The 11996-nt window shown below is 38.3% G+C and overlaps 1 long non-coding RNA gene across 1 annotated transcript; it reads left to right on the top strand.

The window, feature by feature from the left end:
* Positions 1 to 10716: 10716 nt before the first annotated feature.
* Positions 10717 to 11707, top strand: LOC118564319. The gene is made up of 2 exons (XR_004931761.1): positions 10717 to 10767; positions 11335 to 11707. It is a non-coding gene; the product is annotated as an uncharacterized LOC118564319 (long non-coding RNA).
* Positions 11708 to 11996: the final 289 nt, after the last annotated feature.

The raw sequence follows: 11996 nt of genomic DNA, 5'->3' as shown, positions 1-11996 counted from the left end.
AGAGATCAGAGGCATAAATCTGGACACAACTGCTTCTCTGCCAGGACAATGATGCCAAAGATGCATTAAAACTGGTTTAGGAATGGCTAAACTACGCTAACATTGAGCTGGAGTGTCCTTGACTGCACCCTTATTAAAAATGTACGGACTATACTTAAAAGTCTGCAAAATGTCGGACAATTGAAAAAAACCTTTTACGTGAGTTCTACCTCAGATATGGAAAGAGGTCAAATGTTCAGCCAGAGTTCTGACAGAAGCTTGTTGATGTCTACCAAAAACTTTGTGGCGTCCCTGACTAGAAACACAGATTTATCCAAACACTGTATTATTGGAGGTTTATGTATAATATGTAACAATATAGTCAAACTTTTACACCCAATTTCATTTTCATTTCTAATTTAAATCGGTATGTTGCAGTATCTATCCACGGCAATATAGTTTTATTTATTTATTTATTTTTTAAATCTTTATATTCCTGCAGATTATGGATGTATGCAAACTTCTGACTGAAGCTGTAGCTTTTGCCCAGTCACAACAAGGCTGTCAGAGCTTTGCTGTGGTCACCTTTGATCATGTTGCGTTGTTACGTCCCAGAAAGGGGCCAACATATTTAAGGACACGTAGACAGAAATGAGGGTTAACAACAATAGTTTATTTTCAAAAACCTCTCTTGGACTTCTTTTTCAGGTTCTTTCCTTCTCTGTGGAGGGAGAGGGGAAAAAAAGAGAGTGAGTTTAAATACCCTCAGTTTCTCTGTGTCCAAAAAAAAAAAAAAGGAGAGTGAAAATGGGAAAAAAAAAAACATATCTCTCCAAAGTATTAGCAGAATGTTGGACCTGGTGAGCCGATCAAAAGAACACAATTCTATAGTAGAGGGCCAACCCTATACAGGGCCGTCGAAGCCTCTACTATAAGCAGACTAAAGCAAAACAAAAAAACTATTGCAAAGTAAAAACCGAAAACAGAACAACCGGTCCCACCAGGCCAAAATCATCAAAACAGCAAACAAACAAAAAGCTAACAAAAATACCACATGGCTGGCTGGAGTCGTCAGCTGTCACCATCAGCAGGGTCACACAGCTCCAGAAGACGTCCGAGCACCGCAATCAGGACACATCCTTGGTGGTGGTGACAAGTGGAAGGGCGGGGCCCCAATATGTTGAGACCCAGCCTATTTATAGGCGGACCAATAGCACCACAACTAATGTAATCCAATTATCAAACAAAATAAAAATTATCTAATGCTCAAATCTCTCAACAAAACCACTCAACTAAAGTTCAATACAAAACAAAAAAAAAAAACAAATAAACAAAATTGTGTGCCCAAAGCACATAACACCCCCACCCAAAAACTCTGAATGGGGATTGATGTAACCCGTAGGGAAAAACAAAAACTCAATCCATTCAGAGAAAAAAAAAAACTAAAGTCGTGAAATTGCGTCAGCAACTACGTTGTCCTTACCACGAACATGATGGATAGCGATATTAAAAGATTGAAGCCGCAGAGACCAGTTCATCAAACGTCGATTTTTATTATGCATGCGGTCCAGAAAAACTAAAGGATTATGGTCTGTAAAAACAACCACAGATCCGCTGGAACCGCCTACATACACTTCAAAATGTTCTAAAGCGAGGACCAACGCTAGTGCCTCCTTTTCTATGGTGGAATACCATCTTTGATACGTGTTAAGTTTCTTTGAAAAATAAGAAACCGGATGTTCCACCCCATCAGTACCATCCTGTAAAAGGACAGCTCCGACCCCAGAATCACACGCATCCACAGCCAACTTAAATGGCACATCAAAACGAGGGGCAGACAACACAGGAGTGTTAATAAGCAAATTTTTTGTTTGCTCCAAAGCGGATTGACAGCGTTCTGACCAAATAAAAGCTACTTTAGGGCTAAGCAGATCTGTTAAAGGGGTAGCTACAGAGGAAAAGTTTTTGCAGAACCCCCTATAGTAACCAACCATTGCTAGATAGCGGCGTAGCTCAGTACGATTGGTGGGTACAGGAACAGACAGAATAGCCTCTACTTTAGCCTCAACAGGGCGCACTTGACCTCCCCCCACCCTTTTTCCAAGATAGGTCACTGTTGCTTGGCTAAATTGGCATTTAGAAAGGTTAACCGTCAAATTAGCCTCACTCAGACATGCAAAAACAGTTCTCAAATGTTCAACATGCTCAGCCCATGTAGCAGAACATATCACCAGATCATCCAAATAAGCCTCACAAAATGATAAACCGGACAAAACCACATTCATTAGCCGTTGAAACGTTGCTGGGGCGTTACGCATCCCAAAAGCCATTACCGTATACTGAAGGAAATCATCGGGTGTGACAAAAGCGGAAATTTCCTGGGCTCGTGCTGTTAAGGGTACCTGCCAGTATCCCTTCAGCAAATCCAGCTTAGTCACAAACTTGGCAGCCCCTACATGGTCCACACAGTCCTCCATACGTGGCAAAGGATAACAATCCGGCTTAGTCACCCCATTTACCTTCCTGAAATCCGTACAGAAACGGTCTTCTCCATTGGCTTTAACTGTAAGGAGGCATGGCGAACTCCACGCACTACTGCTGGTAACAGCAAGTCCATGTTTCACCATGTACTCCACCTGTGTTTTCAAACGGCGTCGTTTGTCCGGGTTCACTCTGTAAGGGTGCTGTTTAATGGGCTTGGAATCACCAACATCAATGTCATGGCTAAGCACACGAGTCTGAGTGGGAATGTCTGCAAACAGCGACACATGAGACTGGATCAAATTAATGACATCAGCCTGCTTGGAAAAATCAAGGTGAGACAACAAGAGAGGTAAGTTTTCCAGCATTTCTGAATTTGGAAACTTTCCTTTAGAGACATCCGGCAAAAAGATGTCACCTTCAGGTTCAGCACCACACAGCTCCTCCCCTGCATCCGCACCGGCCCCGACACGTACGTCAGCTGATTCACTGGAAACACAACTGACAGTCAGAGAGGCTGCACGCTCGATGTAAGGCTTCAGCATATTAACATGACATAGGCGAGATTTCCGCCTTCGATCAGGAGTAGAGACCAAATAATCTCCATCTCCGACTTTCTTCTTGACCACATAAGGGCCACTGTAGCGTGCTTGTAAGCTAGAACCCGGAACTGGAAGTAACACCAATACTTTGTCACCCGGCTCAAAAACTCTCATAACTGCATTTCTGTCAAACCAGGACTTCATTTTAGCCTGTGCAGTTTTTAGACTATCTTTGGCTATCTCGCACGCACGGCTCAGCTTCAGCCGAAAGTTACTCACATAGTCCAATAAGTTTTGGTCAGATTTTTCACACAACCACTTCTCTTTTAATAATTTTAATGGCCCACGAACAGTGTGAGCAAAAACCAAGTCCGACGGACTGAACCACTTCCCGTATGGCAAACAGTTGTAAATGTACCCCTTCATCCCAGTCCTTTTCAAACTCCAAACAGTAGGTGCGAAGCATTGTTTTTAACGTTTGATGGAAACGCTCGAGTGCCCCCTGACTTTCTGGGTGATAAGCGCTGGAGTGACAGTGCTTTATGTCAAGTTGCTTTAAAACTTGTGCAAAAACTTTAGACATAAAGTTAGATCCTTGGTCAGTCTGCACAACCCGAGGTAAACCAAACAATGAAAAAAACTTTGTTAAAGCTTTCACTATTACTGGTGTAGATATCTTACGCACTGGAAAAACCTCTGGAAACCGAGTGGAGGTACACATCACTGTTACTAAGAACTTATTCCCCGCTTTGGTTCGAGGTAACGGACCCACACAGTCAACCAGTACTCGTTCGAATGGTTCAGCAATAGCTGGAATGGGATACAATGGTGCGGGGGGAATTGTCTGATTGGGTTTTCCAGATACTTGACAGAAATGACACGAATTACAGTAGCGTACGACATCCTTCTTCAATCCTGGCCAAAAGAAATGACGCAAAATGCGATCATATGTTTTTCTTATGCCAAGGTGACCAGCTAGTGGATTGTCATGTGCTAACTGCAAAATCTCTGTACGATATGGGGTTGGAACAACAATCTGTTTCACCACACTCCACTCTTCAACAGGGGAAACATTTAATGGCGTCCATTTACGCATTAAAAGACCATCATTTAGGAAAAAGCCAGAAGAAATGGAGTCGGACTTATCAGTTAACGCCTCGCTAAATAAATGTTCTAAGCTTTTGTCAGTTTTTTGGAGATCTATCAACTGATTTCTGGACAAACACAGATCCTGTGCATCCAACATGTCTTCCTCCACAGTTCTCTTTAATGACACAGGTTTGGATTCAATGTTGCACAGAAAACTATCACTCAAGTCCAAGTCATCTTTATCGACCTCTTGTTGACGCTTAAGTGCTGCACGCGTAACTGCACATGATGTGAACACATCAGGGAACGTACGAGCAAGCTCATCTGGACAGGTTTGCAACACCGGGACGGGTGTAACGTCTGGAGTAACTAACACTCGACCCCCAGCCAAATCGTTGCCCATGATCATGGAGACGCCTGCTATAGGAAAACTAGGGCGCACCCCAACCACAGCGTTACCAGACCACAGCTCAGAGTGGATCACAATTTTGTGCAGTGGGACACCAATGTCTTGCATGCCAAAATCACGAACTGGCACATCAGAACCAATTGCAGTGTCACTATTTAATGGCAAAACCCCCTCCAAAATAAAGGATTGAGAAGCAGCAGTATCACGCAATATTTTTACTGGGATTTTCTCACTACTATCAGACACAGAAATAAACCCATCCATAACAAAAGGCTTAAAATCGGCATATTCACAAGACTTTGTTGAAAGTAACTGAGTAACGTGATTTACGGTTTTAACTAGAGCAACCGGCTTAGTGTTCTTTTTCTTTAAAACTGGGCAGTTGGCCACAATGTGTCCTTTCTTTTTACAATAAAAACACGTCACAGTAGCTTTAAAATCCAACACATGTTCGGACTTACTTTCAACACCACTGAGTGCAGCATGGGTCTCTGATTCAGTGAACGAAACAGGTTTCGCCCACTCTTTCCCGTTATTTTCTACTTTGTCAAACTTATGAAAGACATGTGATCGCTCAAAATTAGCTTTGTGTGTTAACATGTACTCGTCAACAAGTACTGCAGCTTCTGACACATTTGACACTTTATTTTCATTTAAATAGGTAGTAACCTTCTCTGGCAAACTGTTTTTAAAATCTTCCATTAACATGAGCTGCTTAAGTTGTGCAAAATCCTTAACATTTTTAGAAGAGCACCAACGATCAAAGAGAATTTCTTTGTCTCTGACAAATTCTACATACGTTTGATTATAATGTTTTTTCAGTTTGCGAATTTTTTGGCGATACGCTTCAGGCACTAATTCATACGCCCGCAAAATAGCACTTTTAACTTTGTCAAAATCAAGGCTATCTGCCACAGACAGCGAAGCATATGCCTCTTGCGCTTTGCCAATTAATGCACATTGCAACAACAAAGTCCACATCTCTTTCGGCCATTTAAGTGCGAGTGCCACCCTTTCAAATAGGGTGAAATATTTATCAACATCTCGCTCATTAAATGGAGGAACCAAGCGAACATTTTTACTAACATCAAAATCATTGGAATGTGATTGCGAAGACTTAGCACTAAGCTCAAGTTCTTTCACACGCAGGTCAGCTTGTATCTCCAGTTTCCTTTGTTCAAGATACAGCTCCTTCTCTCTCAAAGCCAGCCGTCCTAATTAGACTTCAAGTTCTTTTAGACGAACTGGATCATCTGACAAAGCTTCCAAAGGAGACGCAGGAGGACTTTTTGGTAAGCTTGTAGCAGAAAAAAATCCCAATCTGAACCAGTGCTGCTGACAACTCAGCTTCAATTGCTCCTCTTTTAGCACGTCTATTTACTGAAACTTCAAAATGATCGGCTACTAACAGCAACTGATCCTTCGTGCACCTATCCAAGGACTCCAAAGTGGGCTTTTTAACAAACTCATCCAGGTCAAACTCCATGTCTAGACCGTAGAATCAAGCCACACAAATTAACAACAGCCCATGCACAACTAAAGCTACCAGCACACCACGCCCAACTGTCCTAATTAACCACCACAACACCTCCGACTGTTCCAAAAATACACAACAAAACCAGCATAACTGCCAAAAACAACCGCAGGACACAACTAGTTGCTAGGTAAACAATTTTTTTGACGAGCCCCCATAAATATGTTACGTCCCAGAAAGGGGCCAACATATTTAAGGACACGTAGACAGAAATGAGGGTTAACAACAATAGTTTATTTTCAAAAACCTCTCTTGGACTTCTTTTTCAGGTTCTTTCCTTCTCTGTGGAGGGAGAGGGGAAAAAAAGAGAGTGAGTTTAAATACCCTCAGTTTCTCTGTGTCCAAAAAAAAAGGAGAGTGAAAATGGGAAAAAAAAACATATCTCTCCAAAGTATTAACAGAATGTTGGACCTGGTGAGCCGATCAAAAGAACACAATGCTATAGTAGAGGGCCAACCCTATACAGGGCCGTCGAAGCCTCTACTATAAGCAGACTAAAGCAAAACAAAAAAACTATTGCAAAGTAAAAACCGAAAACAGAACAACCGGTCCCACCAGGCCAAAATCATCAAAACAGCAAACAAACAAAAAGCTAACAAAAATACCACATGGCCGGCTGGAGTCGTCAGCTGTCACCATCAGCAGGGTCACACAGCTCCAGAAGACGTCCGAGCACCGCAATCAGGACACATCCTTGGTGGTGGTGACAAGTGGAAGGGCGGGGCCCCAATATGTTGAGACCCAGCCTGTTTATAGGCGGACCAATAGCACCACAACTAATGTAATCCAATTATCAAACAAAATAAAAATTATCTAATGCTCAAATCTCTCAACAAAACCACTCAACTAAAGTTCAATACAAAACAAAAAAAACAAATAAACAAAATTGTGTGCCCAAAGCACATAACAGCGTCATCTAGTGGCGCTTTACTAAAACTGCATTCAAACAAATCTGAGTTTAACTAAACTCTCCCTGTCCCAGTCCTGAGCCTTCATTCGGTGAGAGATGCCAGGGAGGCTTTGATGCAGTAGCAAACATCAGAGGAGAGGTCTTCTTCTTTAGAGGTAAGAAAAACCATGTGAAGAAAGGTTTCCTCTAAATGCGTGTCAAAAACAAACAGCTTCAACTCTCTTTTCTTGAAAAGGTGCACATTTCTGGAGGACCAAGCGAGATGGCTCCTTGGTGTCCTTGAGGCCGGCTCTGATCACAAACTTTTGGATGGGCCTTCCAAAAGGGACAAACAAGGTCGACGCCATTTATGAGAGGAAGAGTGACAGCAGAATCATCTTCTTCATTGGTACGGGTGACAAAAAGCTGCGAATAGAGTCCATGCTGCTTCAACTGATGACGTAGCTCGATCTGTAGCTCCGTTTGGGAGCAGAAGGTGTGACCGTGGCTAATATACGCTGACATGTTTGTTCCATTTCAAAAGAATGCAGGGAGGGAGTTTTCGTTGATATAAATTATTTCAGCAATAAGACAAACTTAGTTCTCTAAGGTTCATTTGTACTCATCCAATATTCTCATTGAATCTTATTGAATATTCTTAGCTCTTATTGAGCTGTGAATCTCAGCAGCTCCTTCAAAGATGCCAAGGACCTCTTGGCTGCTTCTCTGATTATTAATATTCTTGCTGCCAGTTTAGATCAGTGGTGTGAAAACATTTTGTCACGCTTGCCAAAAAGGTCAAATCAAAAGCACTCATGGGCCTAAAAAAAATGAAAAAAAAAATTCAGCATGCTATATTTCTATTTAACAAATTAAATAATGTAAGTTTTTGTAGGAACGGAATGAGTAAATCATTGTAGATCCAACATTTAAAAAGGGATTTGCATCTTTACCTTATTAAAAGAAAGAAGTCCAGTTCTTCTCAAAATAACGATAAAAAATTATTTCAGGTCCATCTTTCTTTGAAAACACTTTGCGGTATTTATCCAAGTTTGATAAATACATTCAAATACATTTTTACCTTAATTGATAGTAAAAAGCCTCCATCTGCATCAGACACCTGTGCTGGAGAGCTAAATTTGCCACAAATGGCCCCTGGGCCACATCTTGGACCTGCCTGCATTAGGTGGACGTCCGTGTCCTGGTAGGTCTGCAGGTGGTCCATCCGCTGTCCAGATGATGGATTGATCAGAGCTGTGGGAGACGTTCAAAGCGTGGGATTTTGTTTTAGAACCTGACCCTGCTGTAAACTGGACCAGAACCTCCCCCCTCTGACCGGTCTGCTGGGTTCATTGGTGTCCATGATGCTTGTTTTCTTTAACGTTCTCTAACGAACCTCAGAGGCCAGAATCAGAACAATGGGATTTACACTGAGATTACATTAAACTCAGGTGGTCTCCATTTACAAACAAGGTGACTCCTAAAGGTGGGTGGCTGCCTTGGATTTTGTTCAGGGTCATCAGCGTAGAGGGTGATTAAGAAATTTGCACTCCGCACTTTTCAGGAGTTTCTTTTGTAAAAAAACACAAAATTAAAACCACGTTTCATATTCCTTCTAACTCCCAATTTTCTAATGCTTTGTTTTGTTCAGTCAGTTAAATCCCAGTGAAAATCATTCATGTTTATGGGGTGCCCCCAGGGACATAAATCAAAATTAACTTCCATATACACCTGTTAAATTAAACTCTTCCATATAATATAGTGAAAACCGTGCACAAACATTAGTGAAAAGCTCTCACATAAACTAGTGAAAACATTTACCTCTTATATAACCTACTCAAACGTTCTCATACAAAGTAGTGAGAACTGTTCATATAAACTGGTGAAAAGCTTTACCTTTCATATACACTACTGAAATGCTTTTATAAACACTACTGAAAAGCTTTTACATACATTATTGAAAAGCTTTTATATACACTACTGAAAAGCTTTCATAAACTCTACTGAAAAGCTTTTATATACACTAATGAAAAGCTTTCATATACACTACTGAAAAGCTTTTATATACACTACTGAAAAGCTTTCATATACACTACTGAAAAGCTTTTATATACACTACTGAAAAGCTTTCATAAACACTACTGAAAAGCTTTCATACACACTACTGAAATAGCGGTTTAGCGTTGTAGCATTTGACAGGATAAGCTAAAATAAAGTTGAGTAATACTCCTGCTTCTGTGAGCTGTTCAGCGGGTAGCTGAGCAGTAGTGTATGGGGTGCCGAATGTAAAATTTCAGATAAAATTCTATAGCTGATATATTTTGATTATTTAGCTCACTTTTCTCACATTTAACTCCCTTTTCTCACATTTAAGACAGAAATTCACAAAGTAAAATAAATAGTTAAATGTTAAATCTAAATGTTAAATCTATATCTAAATGTTAAATGTTAAATCTAAATGTTAAATCTATATTTAAATGTTAAATCTATATCTAAATGTTAAATTTAAATCTAAATGCTAAATCTATATCTAAATGTTAAATATATATCTAAATGTTAAATTTAAATCTAAATGCTAAATCTATATCTAAATGTTAATTTTAAATCTAAATGTTAAATCTATATCTAAATGTTAAATGTTAAATCTAAATGCTAAATCTATATCTAAATGTTAAATCTATATCTAAATGTTAAATTTAAATCTAAATGTTAAATCTATATCTAAATGTTAAATTTAAATCTAAATGCTAAATCTATATCTAAATGTTAAATTTAAATCTAAATGTTAAATCTATATCTAAATGTTAAATGTTAAATGTAAATGTTAAATCTATATCTAAATGTTAAATGTTAAATCTAAATGTTAAATCTATATCTAAATGTTAAATCTATATCTAAATGTTAAATTTAAATCTAAATGTTAAATCTATATCTAAATGTTAAATGTTAAATGTAAATGTTAAATCTATATCTAAATGCTAAATCTATATCTAAATGTTAAATCTATATCTAAATGTTAAATGTTAAATCTAAATGTTAAATCTATATCTAAATGTTAAATTTAAATCTAAATGTTAAATGTTAAATGTAAATGTTAAATCTATATCTAAATGTTAAATTTAAATCTAAATGTTAAATCTATATCTAAATGTTAAATTTAAATCTAAATGTTAAATCTATATCTAAATGTTAAATTTAAATCTAAATGTTAAATATATATCTAAATGTTAAATGTTAAATCTAAATGTTAAATCTATATCTAAATGTTAAATTTAAATCTAAATGTTAAATGTTAAATGTAAATGTTAAATCTATATCTAAATGTTAAATTTAAATCTAAATGTTAAATGTTAAATGTAAATGTTAAATCTATATCTAAATGTTAAATTTAAATCTAAATGTTAAATGTTAAATGTAAATGTTAAATCTATATCTAAATGTTAAATCTATATCTAAATGTTAAATGTTATATCTAAATGTTTCGAAAATATGCAAATTGAACACGCCCCCTATCGGGTTCACGCCCACACCACCGACCTTGGATCAGCCATGAGATCCATCTGTGGAGGACACTGGAAACATGCCGCACAGACGGCTGACAAGGCAACTTCCTATAACTATATAACTTTCTCCCTTTAACGGCAAAGTTTCTTGTTTTAATGAGAGACTTATCTTGCTTAAACGACATCATTTTCGTCTCATAACAACGCAACATAACCCGGCATCAGCTCGCGGGATATTTGAGTGTCATGGAGAAGAGGAGAGACGGAGGGGCGCCTTTTATTACTTTTTAAGAAGTCGTCATTTGTCGGAGGAATGTATTTCTGCACTGAGGAGTGACAAGGTAAGTCATAAATATACAGCAAGTCCTCTACTTGAAATTTGACCAATTCGGCAGTTATTTATAGTTAACAACTCTGCTTTGGATACACTTGCATTACTGTAGTACAGTCTCTGGCTCTGTTTACACGGTGAAAACAGGTTTGCGTTGCCTTTGTACTCTCCATTTACACACTACAAGGTTTAACTGTTGCATGGGGGGGGGGGGGGGGGGGGGTTCAGCTATAGCTGTGGGTTTATTTACAACAGTTTGCAGCCGAAACAGTCCTCCGCCAGCCGCTGTTTTCTTCTTCTGGGCAATTTGACGCGGAGCTTCAAAAATCACAGCGCTACTAGTGGTGCGGCATGGGAATTACACCATTTAAGTACTCTGTAAACAGGGCCTGTGACTGCAAATGTTCTACATGGATGTTAATGAGATACAGATAAGGATAACCAGCTTAATATTTTTAAAAACATGTCATGCATTTAATCATAAATTCTGCTGTAAAGATTAATAATCATGTGCTTAAAAGAGTCTTTTTAGTTTTTTACGGTTTTTATATTAACCATAATTTCATTGTGCTTGTAGACTGACATATCAGCTATAGCAAGCATGGATGAGAGCTTGGCCATCTATATTCCCACCTATGCTGACAGAATTGCCACCCAGAGATTTTGCTTCGAGTTCCAAGGAAAAGGTGAAAGAGATGTCCTTCAACAGACGTGGCTTGAAAAACTCTTTACATGCAAATCTTCATGGAAAAAGTCCAATTTGATCTAAAATGTTTTTGGTTTCAGGTAATATCACTATGTAATATATTTAAAAAGAAAGCTTACCATTTGACTCAAAATGTGTTTTCAAGAACATATGGAAGTGAGCCACAATAGAGTCAGTTAGCTTTTGTTTTTGTTGACAAAGATATAGAGCAAAAATACTGATTAAAAAGATTACTCCAACAACATTGTGAAATACAATTTTTTGAAGTGAAATTATTGCTGTTGCTATTAAGCTTTTTTAAGGTAAAAAAATTTAAAGCATGTGTTTAAACTTTACTTACTTTTCTTTCCATAGGGCATTATTTTTCTTTTATATTCTTTAAAGTTGATTGTAAAATAGATAAATGCTTTGAGCGCAATAGTGCCCAGATTTCTAACAACGACTTTTGTCATATGTAAAAGGATTTTCTCATGTTCAATTTTGAGATCCATGTATTCATCTTTTTAATACTCATAGATCATGTTCTAGTTTGG

Source organism: Fundulus heteroclitus, chromosome 10 (assembly GCF_011125445.2).
Source record: "Fundulus heteroclitus isolate FHET01 chromosome 10, MU-UCD_Fhet_4.1, whole genome shotgun sequence".
Taxonomy (NCBI): domain Eukaryota; kingdom Metazoa; phylum Chordata; class Actinopteri; order Cyprinodontiformes; family Fundulidae; genus Fundulus; species Fundulus heteroclitus.
This window is presented reverse-complemented; position numbering and strand designations above follow the sequence as displayed.